Here is a 7148-nt window from a genome sequence, read left to right as displayed (position 1 = left end):
TTCCGATAACACCACATCTCAAAGATGGCAAGTCTTTTTCAATCGTGTCTGTAATTTTCCAGGCTTTAACTCCATATAAAAGAACATAATATATAATACATTACCATACTACAGTTCCAATTTCTATTCCCAGTATGGTGGTAAGTGGATATTTACTATACTGGAATGGGGTTTGTTTAACAGGAACGCACTATGTACTCATAACTACTTTATTTGATTAAACTAATACCATATGAATGTATTCAGTTGATAGGTGACATTATTCTGCTCTATCGGCAGCAACCTCCCAAGCCTAACTAACTAATTCGACTGACCCACTCATGATTCTAATCTCAAATCTGATCGTGTTCCCTTATTTATCAAATACTTCGTTTTGAGGCTGTACTGAGGGTGCCTTTTTATACTATAAAAAAAATCCAAATTATCTTACGTTATATTTATTTTCTCTCGTGGGATCAGTATCTCTGAGTTGATCCTAATCGGGATAAAATAGGGAAAAGAAATAAAGCAAAATATTAAAATACAAATACAGAATTGTCTTTTATTTATCAAAATCAATACTCTGCTCTGAAATCTATCGAATCTAAAAAAACCTGTGGACACGACACAGATGTCCAAATGAAATTTTTACCACTTAAATTTATTATAGTTAAAAAAAAAACAATTTATCGGTTTGTTCCCGATGACTGTGGTAAAACAAACTAAACAAAACAAATTTATGTATTCGCAAGATTACCTATATTTACTATTTACTTTTTGAAATATTGGAATTTTAATTCATATGCTTTTTACTCAAAAAATTTAGTTTCCGAACATAAAAATCTCTTTCACATAAATTGACTGACCTTTTGCTTCACTCACTCTGATGTCTTCTCGTGACCCAAAACAGCTCTCCCTCGTTGACTATGTTAAAGGCTACTCATCAAAGCCCTCTCCTTTGTCCAGCTTCAAAACTATCAGCATACCAGCACCAATTCTCCAACAAGCCGGGTCTCTTTTGACACGTACTCGATTCAAACAAAACTCCAAAAATTCTCTGCTCTCCTTCTCACAATAATACAGAATCAAAGAGGTATTTCGTCTCAATTTGATCTGTCTCTCGTTCCACTTTTGAACACTATTCTCCACTATCAAACAGCCACTGGTATCTGCTAACTATCTATCCACTTAACACGTCGAACCGCTCCTCATCGATGCCAAAATCATAATGACTTCTCTTTCAAACTCTCTCAATCATCCAATCCATTTTTCCCCTTCCACATTGCCAAGAATCAAAAACATCGGCTTTTCCATTCGACAAACAAACCAGTCACCCTCAAAATTATTCCGATCATCCTAATTACTTTCTGAGAACTATACAATATTTACTCGTGTTGAAACAAAGATACTAAAATTCCAAATTTCTTTTATACCTCTATCCTAAACAATCTTTTTCCATTTTAAATCTAAATACATCGTTATTTTCACTTTAATTATTCACAAAAGTCTTTAATGGTTCATCGGAAAGCTCATTAAAAGAGAAATCTACTTACATCCAAACTAAATTCTAATAAATTTTAAAACAGCTCAATATACAGGGTGTATCAAATTTATGTGCCCGCTTTATTTAAAAAAAAATTTAATTTAATTTTTATTTTGCTTTTGATTGATAAAATGCAAACACAATAGTATATATTCTCGTTAGTGTGTCAAAATGAATAATCGACCTTGTTAATCTAAGCAAAACGTGGACTTTAGCTAAGGTGTTCTACTTTGCAATTATTATAACAAATATGCGTGATGTAAGTGATGTTTATTGTTTTATAAATAAATATCTAACGAATACTTTAGTTAATTTAAGGATTTTTAAAAAATCTTAATAATGAGATAAATCCTATTATACCATCCCCCTTAGAAAAGAAAATTTTCTGAGCCATGTACCGTGCTTCCTTTTTGCTCCCCGAAGGAAAGAAAATTTTCTTACTATCATCATCAACTGACTACGTTATATGTATAGATTTATACAAATTTTTACAACAAAAAAAATATATAAACAAAATTTACAAATATATACAATTTATTTCACTAATTATCAAACATCGTCTATTCTTAGTTAATTCTTTTCTTGTGACTCGCGAAAATCTATACTTAGAAATTGTATTTTATACTTTACTTTGATTTCAAAGGTTTAAAAAAAAATTACAACTGCTTCATTCGAACTTACTTGTTAATTCTACTTCTTTACTAGACCATTAAGACAAATCTTTTGATGTTCTCAAATTTTACATATTCTTCTATTAGAAATTATCCCTTTTTTCTTCTTCTCTTTCTTTTTCTTGTCTGGTACTTCACAATAATTACATATTTCTTCATTTTCTTTATACTTAGTACTTTCTTCATAGTGTACTATTAAACATAAATCTTCTTCTTCTTCATAGTTCTTCATTATATAATTTATAATTTACTTTATATTTCATTAATATCTTCCTTCCTATATTTGTATTAATTCTTCATTTATATCTATCATTTACTTCATAAATTCTTCATTTTCTAACCCTTACCCACTCGATGGGTAGTTTTTCGCAACTTTATACCCTTGAATTTGCTTCCGGTCCTTTTGCACGTCTTTAGTCGTGAGAAGGTTTGTTCCAAAAAGACAAAATGGATAGTTGTGCGCTTACAAAAAACTTCTACATCTTGCATCCCTAAATTCCAGTCTGATCTGATATACTCAGTGTAGGTGAGATCCAGTTAGTTTCAAAACACGAAATGGGTATGCTTATATCTTCTAATTTTCATTTTGTACCTTTTCCTTGACAAGAGTTGGTTTTTATTGTCTAAATTGTCTTTAATTGTACTTTATTATAAAATATTTATACTAAAATTCGACAGATATTAAAAAATTTAAATAAAAAAGTCGGTATCAAAAAAAAATTCAGCATTCAATTATGAAAAAAATCGAAAGTGTTAATAAAAATAGACCATATTCTGTTAAAAAAATATATCATGAAACTCTCCTACTAATGAAAATCTCCAGAAATATCATTAAAATCTCCTATAAGAAAATTTCAGCTTGCTATTGCTGAGTAATTAATATTAAGTCTGGACGTCCATTAAAATATTTACATAAAAACTACTAATGAGAAAAACGTACAATAGCTAAATAGTTAATCTAAATTTTTGTTACTAGTTAAATAGAAGTTCAGTTTCTTCACGCGAATAGTCACTTTTACGTCACAAAAATAATCTCTATTTCTTTAATTGAAATACAGTCTTACATGACCTCATTCGAATAAAAAAAGTATATCTGTATTATTGAAATTTAAAGCTATTTTATACAGTGCTAGTCAAAAGTCCGTACCCCCCTCGTATCTTTTGAACGGTTATACTTATAATAGTGAAATTTGGAGGGAGGAAATAAACGGATTTAGGCGTCTTAACTAGTTATGACAGGTGACGTAATAATGACAGATGACGTTGCAGCGCCACCATGACAGATAATTTTAAATGGGACCTTATGGCAAGTGATACCTCGTTTGAAAGGTATTGAAAATACCTATTCAGTCATACTAATTTTGTTTGAGTTTAAGCTAAGTTTGATGAATAAATGAAATAATAGAAAATTGTAGTTTCGCATTTAATTAATAAAAATTCAAACCTCCGCCTATGATTACTTGTCAAAAGGGTTGACGTTGACGTAAAAACTATTAGAGAACTGAAAAACGTGAACTTTTTTGACAAAAAAAAACATAGGTGGGCATTTGAATTTTTATTAATTAAATGCGAAACTACAATTTTATATTTATTTCATTGATTCACCAAAATCAAAATCAATTTATATCCAAAAAAATTAGTATGACTGAATAGGTATTTTCAATACCTTTCAAACGAGGTATCACTTGCCATAAGGTCTCATTTAAAATTATCTGTCAAGGTGGCGCTGCAACGTCATCTGTCACTATTACGTCACCTGTCATGACTAGTTAAGACGCCTACATCCGTTTATTTCCTCCCTCCAAATTTCACTATTATAAGTATAACCGTTCAAAAGATACGAGGGGGGTTACGGACTTTTGACTAGCACTGTATAATATACTAATATTTATGTTACTTGAAGCCATACAAAGTATTCTTAAATAGTACTTTTTACTGTAGGTACTGTAACTTTTTGTACTGTAGGTACAAATTTCTCTTCAATTCTATTTTTCCATATCTTTTGACATTAATCTTCTTCAAATTATCCTTAATACTTGTCTTTCTTCTAAGATAACTTTTTAAGTCTTAATTTTCCATATTATTTTGTCTTTTTCCTCAAATGGGATTTTCTTTCCCTTTAATATAACTCCGTTACTTCAGTGTATTTATATACCTAACTTGTTTTGTTTTTATTTTTCTTCTTATATCAGTTCATCATCATTTCTTAACTGACTTTCTTTTCGTCACAAAATCATTGTATAAAAATAATTCACTCTCTCACGATGAAAATTCGTTTACTCAATAAAAGTTATATATGCCATTATGGTAGTAGTTGTGGTCTCTATCACGAGGACGAATTTTATTAGTCCTATGTACGTAATTTTATTTCTTTTCTATAGTCATTTTTAATTTTTCCTTTTTAGGATATGTTTCTTTGTCTTGTCATATTTATCATAAGTAAAAATCTTTGCATTTCTTTGTATTTACGTGCATTTCTCAAAAAAAATTTCCATTGATTGAGACATTTCCGTCTCCAATATAAGTCCTTCCTATTTCTTTCCAACATCTTAAAATACTTTCTTTTATCGTTCCTTATAAACATATTGTTCGAATACTAATATCTTATATTTTTCAGGCTAATTTTATTTATCATAATAAACTTTCTTCGTAAAAATTTGTCGCTTTAGCGAATTCCTATGTAGTTCATTCCTTTCAATTTTCAATGTCAAACACGTCATATTATACTCGAAGTACTTAGTTTAAAAATAGTAAATACTGTTATAAACAAAATAACTTCCTTATGCAAAAAGTGCAGAAAAAGCAGAAATACATCAATCAAAATAAACTTATTTACGTACTCGTATGGTTAAAAATAATTATATTATTTCTTACCATATAAAATATAAGAATTGTTATATTTCTATTAAAATAAAACTATCGATTAAGATTATCTATATATGATATGTAATTCTCAAAAAAAATCTTATAAATTAGTGAAATACTTCTAAAACTTAATAATATACGAAAAAATTTTTACCTAATTTAATTATATTTAAGTGAAAATTAATAATTCTAGTTCTTCTTAAATGATTATATTTATATTATATTAATAAAAAAATTCATATCTGTGAGACTGTATATGCAATTTAAAAAAATAGATAAAAAGTTACTCACGATTAGGTAAACATTTGTCCACTAGGCATTGTCCATTTCTTTCCATTTGTCCTCTTGACGTTTGGGCGTGGTCCCAAGTCTCCAAACCTTCGTCCATGCCGACGTCTACCATTTGGACTCCCTTATCGTTGGCCTCTCCAGCTCCATATAGTCTCCATATAGTCTAACGATACCAATTAATATGATGATTGGTACTTTACCCCAAATTTTCTTTGTTTCCTCCAGTTTTTTGCCATCTTTCCTGTTTCTACTGCTTCAGAAGTCCTAGTTCGTCTCTCAAAAGGTCGCCATATGGTGGTAACTGGTTATTTACTATACTGGAATGGGGTTTGTTTAACAGGAACGCACTATGTACTCATAACTACTTTATTTAATTAAACTAATACCATATAAATGTATTCAGTTGATAGGTGACATTATTCTGCTCTATCGGCAGCAACCTCCCAAGCCTAACTAACTAATTCGACTGACCCACTCATGATTCTAATCTCAAATCTGATCGTGTTCCCTTATTTATCAAATACTTCGTTTTGTAAATATGTTTGTATATATTCTCGTTAGTGTGTCAAAATGAATAATCGACCTTGTTAATCTAAGCAAAACCTGGACTTTAGCTAAGGTGTTCTACTTTGCAATTATTATAACAAATATGCGTGATGTAAGTGATGTTTATTGTTTTATAAATAAATATCTAACGAATACTTTAGTTAATTTAAGGATTTTTAGAAAATCTTAATAATGAGATAAATCCCATTATATCATCCCCCTTAGAAAAGAAAATTTTCTGAGCCATGTACCGTGCTTCCTTTTTCCTCCCCGAAGGGAAGAAAATTTTCTTACTATCATCATCAACTGACTACGTTATATGTATAGATTTATACAAATTCTTACAACAAAAAAATATATAAACAAAATTTACAAATATATACAATTTATTTCACTAATTATCAAACATCGTCTATTCTTAGTTAATCCTTTTCTTGTGACTCGCGAAAATCTATACTTAGAAATTGTATTTTATACTTTACTTTGATTTCAAAGGTTTAAAAAAAATTACAACTCCTTCATTCGAACTTACTTGTTAATTCTACTTCTTTACTAGACCATTAAGACAAATCTTTTGATGTTCTCAAATTTTACATATTCTTCTATTAGAAATTATCCCTTTTTTCTTCTTCTCTTTCTTTTTCTTGTCTGGTACTTCACAATAATTACATATTTCTTCATTTTCTTTATACTTAGTACTTTCTTCATAGTGTACTATTAAATATAAATCTTCTTCTTCTTCATAGTTCTTCATTATATAATTTATAATTTACTTTATATTTCATATATATCTTCCTTCCTATATTTGTATTAATTCTTCATTTATATCTATCATTTACTTCATAAATTCTTCATTTTCTAACCCTTACCCACTCGATGGGTAGTTTTTCGCAACTTTATACCCTTGAATTTGCTTCCGGTCCTTTTGCACGTCTTTAGTCGTGAGAAGGTTTGTTCCAAAAAGACAAAATGGATAGTTGTGCGCTTACAAAAAACTTCTACATCTTGCATCCCTAAATTCCAGTCTGATCTGATATACTCAGTGTAGGTGAAATCCAGTTAGTTTCAAAACACGAAATGGGTATGCTTATATCTTCTAATTTTCATTTTGTACCTTTTCCTTGACAAGAGTTGGTTTTTGTTGTCTAAATTGTCTTTAATTGTACTTTATTATAAAAAATTTATACTAAAATTCGACGGATATTAAAAAATTTAAATAAAAAATTCGGTATCAAAAAAAAGTTCAGCATTCA

At 29.2% G+C, this 7148-nt stretch overlaps 1 long non-coding RNA gene across 1 annotated transcript; it reads left to right on the top strand.

The window, feature by feature from the left end:
• The first annotated feature begins 203 nt into the window (after positions 1 to 203).
• On the top strand, positions 204 to 6332 carry LOC126885076 (uncharacterized). The gene is made up of 2 exons (XR_007698270.1): positions 204 to 1742; positions 5969 to 6332. It is a non-coding gene; the product is annotated as an uncharacterized LOC126885076 (long non-coding RNA).
• The last annotated feature ends 816 nt before the right edge of the window (positions 6333 to 7148 follow it).

This window comes from Diabrotica virgifera, chromosome 5 (genome assembly GCF_917563875.1).
Source record: "Diabrotica virgifera virgifera chromosome 5, PGI_DIABVI_V3a".
NCBI lineage: Eukaryota > Metazoa > Arthropoda > Insecta > Coleoptera > Chrysomelidae > Diabrotica > Diabrotica virgifera.
The sequence above is the reverse complement of the archived record's forward strand: the minus strand, read 5'-3'. Positions and strand labels throughout refer to the sequence as shown.